The following is a 14,462-nucleotide window of genomic DNA, read 5'->3' as shown; positions in this document are numbered from 1 at the left end:
TGCACAGACATGCAAGGGTTTTTTTAAAAATGGAAACTCGTCTCATCTTATTCAACTAGAGCACTTCCGTTTACAAACAGCACATCCACCTCTGGGAGCCGGTGAGGGGCTGCGTGTAGAGCAGAGACGCTCCGATGTTTCTAGATTCTCGACCAGGGCACCTTCCACAGAATGGCTTGTTTTACCGTTGGGAGATTTATGAGCTTCATTGATTGCTACAGATCGGGTGTTTGAAAATGTGTATCCAGATTGGGTTTGTCCACCCTTGTCAAGGTTGTGATTGGAAAGGCCACACTGGCCACCGATGGCGGAGTCTGTCCCCGGACAGTGGCCTGGGTGCCCTGCAGAACAGAGACCATAAATTCCTTCATTGCTATTGTTATCACGTGTGTTGTTGCCTGTTAACTATCTATCCTGCGCCCACTAAAGGAAAAGAAGTAGGTGTGGCCCTAGCCGGTTTGGGTCAGTGGGTAGAGCCGAGGTCCGCCTTAGGGTCCTGGGTTCAATTCCTGTCCAGGGCGCATGCCTGCCAGGGTCACAGGCTCTAGTGAGCCCCACTAGGGGTCGTGCAGGAGGCGGCCGATTCAAGATTCTCATCGATGAGGTTTCTATCTCTCTCCCATCCTCCCTGAAATCAATAAAAATATATTTTTTAAAAAGAAGCATGTGTCTATCATTTTACTTTTTTTCCAATCCCAGAGGTTCCCGCACTCCCCACCCCCACCCCCTTTGCTTTCTCCCACCTCCCTCCCTCCCTCTTCTATCAGCAGTGGATTCTCTGTAACCCACTTATGTCTCCTTCTTGGATTGTCGTGTATAAAACAAAGTGCCAGCCCGGCCTGTTTTGGTCAGTGGGTAGAGCATCGGCCTGGGGACCCGCAGGGTCCGGGGTTCCATTCGAGTCAAGGGCGCAGGCCCAGGTCACGGGCTTGATCCCCAGTAGGGAGTGTGCAGGAGGCAGCGGATGGGTGATTCTCTCTCATGGTAGATGCTTGTATGGCTCTCTCTCCCTCTCCCTTCCTCTGTGAAATCAATGAGGATATATATTTTAAAAGCCACACAAATGTATTATTGCACTTCCACGTAGTAAAAAGTATACTTGTACAATGTTTTGTACTTGCATTTTGTGTTATTAACACAGTGACGGGCAGGCGGGGAGGGGAGGGCATGGCCGGCTCCGGGGGTGTGACGGCCCACCAGCCGGGACCACAGGGGACCAGCTATCCGTGGCCAACTGAGTATCGTTCTGCTTGGGTGGGATTCTGACTTAGAGGCGTTCAGTCATAATCCCACAGATGGTAGCTTCGCCCCAGTGGCTCCTCAGCCAAGCACATATACCCAATGTCTGAACCTGCGGTTCCTCTCCGACTGAGCAGGATTACCATGGCAACAACACATCATCAGGAGGGTAAAACTAACCTGTCTCACGACGGCCTAAACCCAGCTCACGTTCCCTATTAGTGGGTGAACAATCCAACGCTTGGTGAATTCTGCTTCACAATGATAGGAAGAGCCGACATCGAAGGATCAGAAAGCGACGTCGCTATGAACGCTTGGCCGCCACAAGCCAGTTATCCCTGTGGTCACTTTTCTGACACCTCCTGCTTAAAACCCAAAAGGTCAGAAGGATCGTGAGGCCCCGCTTTCACGGTCTGTATTCGTACTGAAAATCAAGATCAAGCGATCTTTTGCCCTTCTGCTCCGCGGGAGGTTTCTGTCCTCCCTGAGCTCGCCTTAGGACACCTGCGTTACCGTTTGACAGGTGTACCGCCCCAGTCACACTCCCCACCTGGCACTGTCCCCGGAGCGGGTAGCTCCCAGGCCTGCGAGGGCCCCTCGGGGCTCGGCGCCCCCACCCCCCCACCTCACCTGGTCAGTGAAAAAACGATCAGAGTAGTGGTATTTCACCGGCCGCCAGCAAGGCCTGCATGCCCCCCTCCCCGCCCCCTCGTGAGAAGGGACTCAGCGAAGGGGCGCCAGGGGCCTCCCACTTATTCTGCACCTCTCATGTCTCTTCACCTGCCAGACTAGAGTCAAGTTCAACAGGGTCTTCTTTCCCCGCTGATTCCGCCAAGCCCGATCCCTTGGCTGTGGTTTGGCTGGATAGTAGGTAGGGACAGTGGGAATCTCGTTCATCCATTCATGCGCGTCACTAATTAGATGAAGAGGCATTTGACTACCTTAAGAGAGTCCTAGCTACTCCCGCCTTTACCCGCGCTTCATTGAATGTCTTCACTTCACATTCAGAGCCCTGGGCAGAAATCACATTGCATCAACACCCGCAGCTGGCCTTCGAGATGCTTTGTTTTAAATAAATATTCGATTCCCCTGGTCCACACCAGTTCTAAGTCGGCTGCTAGGCGCCGCCCAGGAGCTGTGAGGGGGTGAACCCTACTGCAACCCTGGGCGCAACCGGCCTCCCTCCTCAGCTGGGGCGATCCACAGGAAGGGCCTGACTCCTGTTCAGAGTCCCCACCACCTTCGCAGCAACCGCTCCCCACCCCCACCTTGGAAGGAGAGAGGGTGGAGAGCTACAGGGGAGCGGTTTTGCTCCTTGGAGCACAGGAGGATGATTGGTTGGTGCTGGCAGACGGGGGCGGAGCCTCGGATGCTCTTCCACTGGGAGCCCACCAATTACACCGCCAGAATGGGTGAGCGGCTCTAGCCTGACTTCTGATTGGCTCAGACCTCTAGCCTCAGGATGTTTAATTCTCTCTCACTGCAGTACAGGGCTTTGTTGGTAAACCAGCTGACTCCAGAGTGGGAGGGGGTAGAGAGACTTAAAAAGATATAGGTGGGCCTTCCTTCTGCTTCTGGATGGTGCGCGGGCTGCCACCTGAAGCTCTGAGATAGAGTCCCTTCGTGAAGCAAGGAATGTCGGGGTTCACAGATGGTCCAAGAGGAACTTCAGATGCTCCTGGGAGCAGTCGGCCGTTTCTAAAGGAATCGGAGAGAGTCGTTTGATTCTCAGGTGCCCGCCTACTGGAAGCCAGTCCATCCTTGCTGCTTGACACAGTCGCTGCAGGGAAGAAACATCTGCACAGCATATGTTTCAAGAGAACTGGCGGATACGGCATACTGTTCTTAATATGTTTGCTCCCCTTCGTGGCGCTATGTGTTTTAACCAAGGTCACCTCTCTGAGAAAGGTTGTTTCCCCAGGTAGGGATTTTCCCCTGAAGTTACGGAGGGAATAAAACCCCTGAACTAAATGCCAGGTGGGTAGTTAATCACTTTAACTATGAACAATCACCCTTAAGCTATATAATCTTTATTCTCTGGAATGGAGATAAGAAACACCCTAACCTTTGGAATAGAAATTGACAGGATTACAATCAACTGATATAAATACAGATGTAACAAGACAATAAAAAACAGAACCTGGCTGGAGAACTTGGCTAGAGATCCTGGCTAGGCTGCTGATCAATTGAACGCTGTCTCCGTGTCATTCCTTCTTCGCCGACTTGTCCACACATTTGGGGACCCCTGGACCTGTGTGGGTTGGACCCCAACACCCGCCGTCATTGAATTGAAGATCATGCTGTGCCCCCCGAGGCTCCCCTCCCTTTCACCTGCATCGCCTTCGCACATGGAGGCCTTCCCAGGTACTGGCCACAGCCATCCCTGAGGTCTCTACTGTTTCTTCATGACCTCACCAAACAACCATGTCATCAGAGTTGAGCAAGAAGCGGAAGCGCAAGGAGATTACAAGTGATGGAGCTCCAGCGGAAGGTCCAGCGGAAGGGAAGCGGAATCGTTCCGACCCCGAGCAGGAAGGCAAATACTACAGTGAGGAGGCTGAGGTGGACCTGGGGAACCCTGGAAGAGACTAAGAGCTGTACAAGTACACGTGCCAGGAGTTGCAGTGACTCATGGCCGAGATCCAGGGCCTGAAGAGCAGGGGAGGCAAGGATGCAGCAATTGAGATTGAAGATTGCAGGATCCTGGGCTGTGTTCATTTCATGACTCTAAAGAAGCTTAACCGATTAGCCCATGTCAGGGTGAAGAAAGGACGAGATCAGACCCATGAGGCCAAGCAGAAAGTAGACGCCTGTCACCTGCAGCTCCAGAACCTGTTGTATGAGCTGATGCACCTGCAGAAGGAGATCACTACATGTCCGGAGTTCAAGTCAAAGCATGAAGAAATTGATCTGGTCAGTGTAGAGGAGTTTTATCAAGAGGCTCCTCCAGATATCAGCAAGGCTGAGGTCCCCATGGGAGACCCTCACCAGCAAACCCTTGCACGTCTGGATTGGGAGCTGGAGCAGCAGAAAAGGTTGGCGGAGAAGTACCGAGAGTCCCTCTCCAACAAGGAGAAGATCCTTAAGGAGATTGAAGTGAAGAAGGAATACCTGAGCGGCCTCCAGCCTCTTCTGAACAGCATCATTCAGGCTTCCCTCCCGGTGTAAGAGTACCTGTTCATGCCTTTCGACCAGGCTCACAAACAGTATGAGATGGCCAGACACCTGCCGCCTCCCCTCTATGTCCTCTTTGTCCAGGCCACGGCGTATGGGCAGGCCTGTGATAAAACACTATCTGTGGCCATCGAAGGCAGTGTGGACGAAGCCAAGGCCCTGTTTAAACCTCACGAGGAATCCCAAGATGACCAGAGCGACTCGGATGCCGAGGAAGAGCAGACCACGAAATGCCGGCGACCCACACTGGGAGTCCAGTTGGATGACAAACGCAAGGAGATGCTGAAGAGGCACCTGCTGTCCGTCATGCTGGACCTGAAGTGCAAAGATGACAGTGTGCTTCACCTGACCTTTTACTATCTCATGAACCTCAATATCATGACAGTAAAAGGCAAAGTGACAACTGCCACGGAGCTGATCACCCCCATCAGTGCAAGTGACTTGCTGTCTCCTGACTCAGTTCTGAGCTGTCTGTATCCTGGGGATCATGGAAAGAAAACACCAAATCCAGCCAATCAGTACCAGTTTGATAAAGTGGGCATCCTGACTTTGAGAGGCTACGTCCTTGATTTAGGACACCCCTACTTGTGGGTACAGAAGCTGGGTGGCCCCCACTTCCCTAAAGAGCAGCCCCAGCCCACGGTGATTGCTGACCACTCGCTGAGCTCCAGCCACATGGAGACCACCATGAAACTGCTAAAGACCAGAGTGCAGTCCCGCCTGGCCCTCCACAAACAGTTTGCGTCCCTGGAATCCGGCATTGTACCAGTTACTAGTTGCTGGGGTCCAGCCCCAGCAGGTCCAGGGGTCCCCAAAGGTGTGGACGGAGTCGGCGAAGAAGGAATGACATGGAGACAGGGTTCAGTTCATCAGCATAGCGAGGTTCTCCCTCCAGGATCTCCAGCCATGTTCTGTCTAGGTTCTCCAGCCAAGTTGTGTAGCCAGGTTCTGTCCAGGATCTTTTGCCATGTTCTCTTGCTAGGTTCTGTTTCTAGGTTCTGTCTCTAGGTTCTGTCTCTAGGTTCTTCAGCCAGGTTCTCTTGCTATGTTCTGTTTCTAGGTTCTCCAGCGAGGTTCTGTGTGTTGTTGTCTTGTTACATCTGTATTTATACCAGTTGATTCCAATCCTATCAATCTCTATTCCAAAGGTTAGGGCATTTCTTATCTCCATTCCAGAGAGTAAAGATTATGTAGCTTAAGTGTGATTGTTTGTAGTTAAAGTGATTAACTACCCACCTGGCACTTAGTTAAGGGGTTTTATCCCCTCCCTAACTTCAGGGAAAAATCCCTACCTGGGGAAACAACCTTTCTTGGAGAGGTGACCTTGGTTAAAACACATAGCGCCAAGAAGGTGAGCAAACATATTAAGAACAGTATGCCATATATGCTAGGTCCCTTGAAACAGCAAGGATGGACTGGCTCCCGGCAAATTCCCCCTTTTTTATTTTTTAAATGATAGCGCATGTAAATCAGTGGCCACCTCTCAGATTGGGCTGTTTAAGACTCGGAAGAAGACTGGCAAGCAATGATAGCGAGCATAGCTATAAACATAGTGGATGGAGTGCACACGGAGCCTTGTTCCTGTAGAAGGTTGCTGGCCTCTTTAGTCAAGGGATTTCAGCTGTCCTCAAGTTGGTGGTTTGGTTGTCCTTGTTGATCTGGCTAGCGGGCAGCGTCATTGGTGACGGGCTTCCCGAAGCATCAGCGAGTTGAAGGGCTGCATGAAAGTGTCCATCAGGGCCGTGCTTGATGGTGGTGTCTGTGTCCGGGGAAGAGTCAGCTGTGCCCTCTGGGTCGGACGATATGGATGATACTGGGGAGGAGGAGACGGAGGGTGGTGTGACATAGGTTGAATTAGACGGTCTGGAATCCACACAGGTGAGTCTGCATCCTGTGGAAATATACAAGCATCTCCTCTCCCCCAGGTTAAAAGTACATCAGGTCCCTTCCAGGCTCCTGTAAGTAAGTCTTTCCATTTGACGAAATAAGTGAGTTTCTGCTAAATGAAAGTTTCTTTTGCTGATTTACTCAGAGTCCTCGAACTTGGCTGAGAGAGTAGCTTCCACTTCTTGCTTTTCTACCATCTGTTGGGCCTCAGTTGTTAACTTCTTCAGCTGACCCCATGTTGGCACCTCAGTCCCTTGCATAGCCTTTCTTTTCTTCTTTTTTCCGCTTTTCTGTCATTGGGGCAACTCTAAGTCTTTGGAACGATGGGACAAGGAGCTTCTCTGGGTCCATTGTGGTGACCCACGTAATGCATTTACTCAATCCAAGGCAGGCATTAAAAGGAAAAACCCCAAATGCTCTCTTGTATCCATTTTAAGAGTAGGATTGGCGCTTTCCGCTATTACCTGAGTCCTGATCTATCACCCCAGGGAGAGCTTGCCAATCCTGCACTTTCCCGGGGTGGAAAGGCTGCAGTGGGGTTAAGGATAAGGGTCCTTGGGCCTACCTTCTCCCATGCCTCTACATTTACCTTTCTGGCACCTTTCCTTCCTCAGAAAAGCATGGACATACTTCTTGTATAAAATATTCCGTCTGACTGGGAGTAACCTTAACTCCTCTGCTAGCAAGCATATGTGTTAAAAGATCAATACAGAGTCTTCTTCCTTTGGACTCAGTATGGCACATCTTCTCAATCTAAGTTCTGTACTATTCACCTTTTTACCCTACTTATCCTCTATAGGGGGGTCTGTAGCACCCTGGTGGAGTCCTATCTGTCCCGAGTGTGGGGGTTCTCAATGGGGGGGGGGCTCACCTAGAGGAATCCTGTTCCAGGGGTTCCCAAAGGTGTGGACGGAGTCAGCGAAGAAGGAATGACATGGAGACTGGGTTCAGTTCATCAGCATAGCGACGTTCTCCCTCCAGGATCTCCAGCCAAGTTCTGGCCAGGATCTCCAGGGAAGTTCTCGTGGTTCTCCAGCCAGGTTCTGTGTCCATGTTCTCTTGCTAGGTTCTCCAGCCAGGTTCTGTAGCCAGGTTCTCCAGCCAAGTTCTGTCTCTAGGTTCTTCTGCCATGTTCTGTCGCTAGGTTCTATAGCCAGGTTCTGTGTAGGTTCTCTCGCCAGGTTCTGTCCCTAGGTTCTGTGTTCTGTTGTCTTGTTACATCTGTATTTATACCAGTTGATTCCAATCCTATCAATCTCTATTCCAAAGGTTAGGGCATTTCTTATCTCCATTCCAGAGAGTAAAGATTATGTAGCTTAAGTGTGATTGTTTGTAGTTAAAGTGATTAACTACCCACCTGGCACTTAGTTAAGGGGTTTTATCCCCTCCCTAACTTCAGGGAAAAATCCCTACCTGGGGAAACAACCTTTCTTGGAGAGGTGACCTTGGTTAAAACACATAGCGCCAAGAAGGTGAGCAAACATATTAAGAACAGTATGCCATATATGCCAGGTCCCTTGAAACAGCAAGGATGGACCGGCTCCCGGCAACTAGTGATTGCCACTACCTCTTCCCTGCAAAGGTTGTCTCTCGCCTGGTGAAGTGGGTGACGATTGCCCATGAGGATTACGTGGAGCTGCATTTCACCAAAGACATTGTGAAGGCAGGACTGGCTGCGGACACCAATCTCTACTACATGGCACTCGTGGAAAGGGGCACAGCCAAACTCCAGGCAGCTGTGGTGCTGAACCCCGGCTACTCCTCCATCCCACCCATTTTCCAGCTCTGTCTGAACTGGAAAGGGGAGAAAACCAACAGCAATGATGACAATATTCGGGCCATGGAGAGCGAGGTCAACGTGTGCTACGAGGAGCTGTGTGGGCCCTGGCCCGGCCATCAGCTTTTGACTAATCAGCTGCAGCGCCTGTGCGTGCTACTAGACGTCTACCTGGAGACCGAGATCCACGATGACAGCGTGGAGGGGCCCAAGGAGTTTCCCCAGGAGAAGACGTGTCTGCAGCTTTTCAGGGGTCCCAGCAGGCGAAGCCGTTTAAATATAACCATCCTCAAGGATTCTTCAGCCATCCCTGACCTGCTTGGCCTGTTGTTTCCCCTGGCCCTCAGTGCTGTGCCTCTGCTTTCTCTTCTGTTCCACATGTGGCTCCTGATAGTCTCCAAAGACAGGTTTTATATTTCTAGCCAATTAAAGTGTCATCTGACCCAAAATAAAAAGATATAGGTGGTTAGGACTCGACTCCATTATTCAAGCGTAACAGCTAGTATTTACTAATACAATTACTATGTGATCACGCAGCCAAACTGTTACAACCAATTTACAGCCGTGATTCTCCAACCTTCATGTGCACCAGAATCACCTGAGGCTTGTCAAACACACGTTGCCTGGCTCCACCCTGAGTCAGTTCTGTGGGGCAGGAATGGGGTCCTTTAATGGACAAATGTAACAAGATCCCAGGTGATGCCCAGTCGGCCTGTCTGGGGACTAGGCATCATCGCTGCCCTCAAAGAGTATATTATTATGGAAATGAATTTCAATCTGCGTCTGCAATAGACTATAGGATGCAGTTTATGTTGAACTGTTGTTCTTCCAGAGGGTGGCAGCCATTGGAAGTGTGGCCATGTTGCACTTCGGCGTGATCTCTGCCGATGGCACTGTGGACTTGTTTGAGTGAAGTCCTTGCAGACATAACATTCATTGTCACAGTTGTTGGGTATTGAGTTATCAGTTCTTTGAAGAAACAATTTTGAGAGGGTGTGGGAGGAATCTGTTTCATAAAATTGCACCATGAAGCTCATGACTAACCTTTGACTAGCAGGAGTTTTAAGTATGCTATGAGAAATCTGTAAGGAAGAGTGAAACTACCAGATAGTGAAAGGAACGTGAGCTTGCCAGACAAGGATTTTGGTGTAGATTTTTGTCTTTATTCGATGATCTTCAACAAGTGACCATGAAACATTGAAGAAAGAACCCGCCATCGTTACACCCACATCTGGGTGTCGCTGTTTACATTCCTTTGTTGAGCCTATATCCTTATAAGCTTTTTCGCAAGAATACGTGGAGCACTTCTGTTTGACGGTCAAAACCGGATCAGAGGCCATGGATACTGACAACAGATCGGTCTGTTTCATTCTGTCTTTTTCTGTGGTTATATCTCCTGCCACGTATCGATTTATAAGCGAAACCTAGACAACCTACAAGAATGTGTTTTGTAGCTGATCGGGGAAGAATACAGAAAATATCGCTGCCATTTTTCGGTGAAGAAAGTCAATTTTGTACAGTTTATGTCAACATAAATAAAATGTGAATTTGTTTAAAAGAAAAACAAAACAGTGAAATTAAGATGGGGGTGGGGGCGAAGGGGGCTGAGGGTGGAGAGGAAAGAGGGAGGGGTTGACCTTGCCATTTCAAAATGGCGGCTGCCAAGCCCCTGGAGCCAAAAGGGAGGCTGCCTAAACTCCCTTCTTTGACAGAAAGGATGACTCCTTTATTCCCACACAACTGTGGACAAAAGGAGAGGCCACATGCTGACCCCACGAGCTCAGGGAAGGCCTGCGTGGCACTCTTGCAAACTGAAAGGCGTAAAGCAACGGATCACAGGGATGGTCTGAAGGACGACTGTTACTAAGAGCAGTTGTGGTGGGTAGTCGCATCCGAAGCCGGAGTCGTCCCTGACAAGGTCAGTGTTTACCTGAACCTATGGTCTTTTGCATCTAAGACACAACATACCTCTGAAATGTCAGAGGAATTTGTAGCATTAGCTTCCCCTTCCCCGACACACAAGCAAATGTGCCTGGGCGTCCTGCATGACAGAGATCATAAATTCCTTCATTGCTATTGTTATCACGAATATTGCTGCCTGTTAACTATCTATCCTGCACCCACCAAAGGAAAAGAAGTATTTGTGGCCCTGGCCGGTTTGGGTCAGTGGGTAGAGCCGACGCCCGCCTGCAACGGACGTTAAGGTCGTGGGTCCAGGGCACATGCCTGCCTGCGTCACAGGCTCGAGCAAGCCCCACTAGGGGGCGTGCAGGAGGCGTCTGATTCAAGATTCTCTCTCATGGATGATGTTTCTCTCTTCCTCCCTCTCCCTTTCGCTCTCCAACCAATAAAACTGTTTTTTTAAAAAAAGAAGTATGCGTCTATCATTTTACCTTTTATGCAATCCCAGAGGTTCCCTTCGCCCCCGCTTTCCACTGTCCCTCCCTCCCTCCCTCCTTCATCTATCACCAGTGGATTTCGTGAAACCGACTTACGTCTCCTCCTTGGATTGCCATGTATAAAACAAAGTGCTGCCCCGGCCTGTTTTGGTCAGTGGGTAGAGCATCGGCCTGGGGACCAAAAAGTCCCGGGTTTGATTTCAGTCAAGGGCGCAGTTCCGGGTTGGGGGCTCCATTCCCAGTAGAGTGTGTGTGTGTGCAGGAGGCAGCAGAGGGGTGATTTTCTCTCTTTGTGGATGTTTCTATCACTCTCTCCCTCTCCCTTCCTCTCAGAAATCAATAAAAATATATTAAATAATAATTTTTAAAAAGAATGAATAAAACAAAGTGAAAAACAGCCCTTCTCTGGAGCATTGTCCCAACCCCTTGAGATTCTGCTTCCCGGCAAGTGTGGACAGCTTGGCTCAAGTAAACTCATAAAAGTTCTCTACAGGTTTGAATGTTTTTATGTGAACACGACATATACACCTGCTGGTTTCTGAGGGCGAGGCAACAGAATCTGTCCATGAGGTCTGTGTGAAACTGTAGAGGAGTCTGTTTCTGCTATCAAAGGCCAGGTCACCCTAAGAAAGTGTATAGGAAAAAACAACAACGACAACAACACACAAAAAGACAGAAATTGGATTTACAAAGACAAAACAGACAGAAGCGAACCTAGGGATGCTCCGAGGACTGTGAGAGGGTATCTCCCTTCTCCTCACTCACACTGCTTTTGGGAAAATAGAAATGATCTTAAGAGGTGAAGGTACTGAAGCTCTCGGAGGCACCGACGGATTGGGGCTACTTTACTCGTTCTTAACCCTACCCAACCAAGTCTCCCTCTCCCTGGGAGTCAAGCTTGTGTGCCAACAGCTGTAGGTAGGGGTATCTAACCAACCGAGGGCTGTTTTAAAATCAGAATCTGTCTGTTTTCAATGAGGAAATGGGACAGGGGCAACCTATATTTTCCTGGTCAAATTGGCCCCAATTCACCTGATTGGGAGAGAGAGGTTTGTCTTTGTCTGTCTGTCTGTCTGTCTGTCTGTGTTTGTCTTTAAGCCAGTGATGCCAACATATGTTGGTTGTTGCTTTTTGTGTTTTTTGTAGCAGGGTCATGTGTATGTAGACCTCAATGAGCAGAGAAAGAAAGAAAGGAAGAAAGAAAGAAAGAAAGAAAGAAAGAAAGAAAGAAAGAAAGAAAGAAAGAAAGAAAAAGAGAAAGAAAGACAGAAGAAAGAAAGACAGAAGAAAGAAAGAAAGAAAGAAAGAAAGAAAGAAAGAAAGAAAGAAAGAAAGAAGAAAGAAAGAAAGAAAGAAAGAAGGAAGGAAGGAAGGAAGGAAGGAAGGAAGGAAGGAAGAAAGAAAGAAAGAAAGAAAGAAAGAAAGAAAGAAAGAAAGAGAAAGAAAGAAAGAAAGAAAAAAGAGGAAGGTCCTCGGTTCAGTCCTGACTATGACTTTCTAGGGCATGGCAGGGCATGGCACCGCACACCCGGTCGGTCCCCACCAGTGGTGTGGTTTGTGGTTTCCAGCCAGAAACCCCTTTGTGGTCCACTTCAGTCCACCTAATACCTTTCCTGGCTGGGGAGAGTTCCTATGGATCACAAGGACAAACCCAAAGGAGGACAAAGTTCAGAATGCCTAATTCACGCCTGCCCATTTCTACACGACACAGCCGTCCCTAGTGTCCAAGTGACTTGACCTACATTTTTCATGTCTGAGAAAGAAGTTTCCATTTGAGGTACAGGTATTGCTTTGTGTTATTTATAAATGATGTGGCTCCATTCAAAGTGCTAGTATGGCGATCCACTGCCTTCCATTCACACCCCTCTGTCTGCCAACTGCGCAAGCGCTGTCCCTGAGTTGGCTCCGCCCTGTGACGACAACGAACCAACCCGGCCCTCTGGTAGACCATGCTTTGAGGCTTATAAAAGCGGTTGCCAGGAAGGTGGCGCATGACAAGGACAGGTTACATCGTCATCACGTCATCACCAGGGTGTTGGGGACGCAGGGTCGGCCACTGGGGGTGGGGATGGGGGCTTTGAAAGCTTCTCTCTCTCTCTCTCTCTCTCTCTCTCTCTCTCTCTCTCTCTCTCCCACCTAGCAGTCAAGAAGTACAGACACTCCCATGATGCGGATGAAGGACTGTCAGTTAGACTTTGAAATTTCCTCCTCAAGTGAATAAGGGGCGATTTAGGAATTTTCTTTCAGTGACCACCCCCCGCACTGTGCTGCCCCCGCCAATGCCGCCTGAAAACATCACTAAAGGGTTGAAGGGTTGATAGTAATAGAAACAGGAAGGGTAAGCATTGCAACGTGTTTTCTGGGGTTTTGTTTGTTTGAGAGACCTATAAATGTATAACGCTGTGAAAAGTCTTATGTTCCTGAATAACTTTAGTATTTTGCTCAAAGGAATTTGGATGATTTTTCTGGCTGCAAGTGGGTTAATTCCTCCACACCAGGCTGACAGGCATGTGCTAGGAGGCCCCAGCAGCTCTGTTCCTCTGCTGTGTGGACAAGCCCTTCTGGAACTGGGGGCCCTGCCTTGTGCCCTGAACCCCTCCTGGCACAAGGCCTGAGACCTGTGGGTTCACCAGCAGCACCAGGAGGACCACTCACATCCAGGTTCAGAGCCAGCAGCAAGTCCCCTTCACATCAGGGGTTAGTGGACCACGTAGAAAGTAGCATTGGATCCACCCACTGAGCAGCCACAGTGAGGTCAGAGATGCCCAGGGAGAAGGAAAAACCTGGAGGGAGTGATAAAATGGTGCTGAGCCCTGCAGCCCAACCGCATCCCAGCAGCTCCAGTGTCTGATCCTGACCCCTCCGCACCTTTTTTCATCAGGAACTGAGGTGTAAAGCGGGGGAGACAGGTTATTACATGACGGAGGACCAGATGGTGGCCTTTGAAATTGTCTTTATTTCTGAACATTCCTTTACAACTTTTCACCCTAGGATTAACTCCCACAGATGAAACTTGAGCCTAAATCCCCACCCCCTCCTCAAGGAAATCAGATTCATGTTTCTGGTTGTAGGACACTTTGTGTTTGGATCCCATGAACTCCCCAACCTTTGTCCCTGCAATCCTGTACCCGGGCTGGGTCCGTCCCTTTCCTCATTCACACTGAGCATGAACATGAAACATGAGTGGCCCCGCATACTGCACCCCAATCCGAGGTTTCAGGTTCCAGGGTCCTAGAAGGAAGCTCTTGTTAGGTGCACCTGGTGAGCAGGGTCACTAGAGGGGCACATCACAGGCTCCATGTCATGAAAATGCCACGTCATAAACCTCCCAAGAGCTATAGGACTTGGTGACAAGACGGATGGTCCTGGTTTGTCCTAACTCCCCCTGAGCTCAGCCTGGATCGGGGCAACTCTCTCCTGGTCCACAGTCTGGTGGGTCCTGTAACACTCCAGGGGGACGGGGTACAGCTCGAGCTCTAAACTGCACAGTCCGGCTGTGTGGCGCAGCAGCTTCTCCACGGTGGCCAAGGAGAGGTGGTTCTCAGAGATGGTGAAGCCCCTGAGCTGGTGACAGCAGCTCAGGACAGGCAGGATGGCCTCGACTTGGGAGTCCACCATCCCACAGTTATCCAGGCCCAGGTCCTGGAGGCTGGGTGCCACTGCCTCCAGCAGAGCTTGAAGGGGCTCGGGACTAAAATCAGTGAAGTTGGTGCCATACAGACCCAGGGACTTCAGCTGCATGAGGTTCGGGCACTGGACCAGGTGTGTCAGGTCTGAGTGTGTCAGCTGTGAGCAAAACCATATGGAGAGTTTGTCCAAGGGGGTCTGCAGCCACCTGGGAAGAGATGGAGTAATTAGTTCCTGGGGACGGCAGTGGTAAAAAGAGGGCGGCTTACAGGTGGAGGAAGACCGATTTATGCAAGCCCAGGGCTGTCCTGACAATCTGATGAAGGCCAGCACCCAGGACACCCAGTCTCCTTTTAGGC

The 14,462-nt window shown here is 49.9% G+C and overlaps 1 pseudogene; it reads left to right on the top strand.

Annotated features, from left to right (window-relative positions):
* The first annotated feature begins 3,663 nt into the window (after positions 1-3,663).
* On the top strand, positions 3,664-8,391 carry LOC139001339 (THO complex subunit 5 pseudogene; annotated as a pseudogene).
* Positions 8,392-14,462: the final 6,071 nt, after the last annotated feature.

This window comes from Myotis yumanensis, unplaced genomic scaffold (genome assembly GCF_028538775.1).
Source record: "Myotis yumanensis isolate MYYU_CA2020_CCGP unplaced genomic scaffold, mMyoYum1.0.hap1 SCAF_428, whole genome shotgun sequence".
Taxonomy (NCBI): domain Eukaryota; kingdom Metazoa; phylum Chordata; class Mammalia; order Chiroptera; family Vespertilionidae; genus Myotis; species Myotis yumanensis.
The sequence above is the reverse complement of the archived record's forward strand: the minus strand, read 5'-3'. Positions and strand labels throughout refer to the sequence as shown.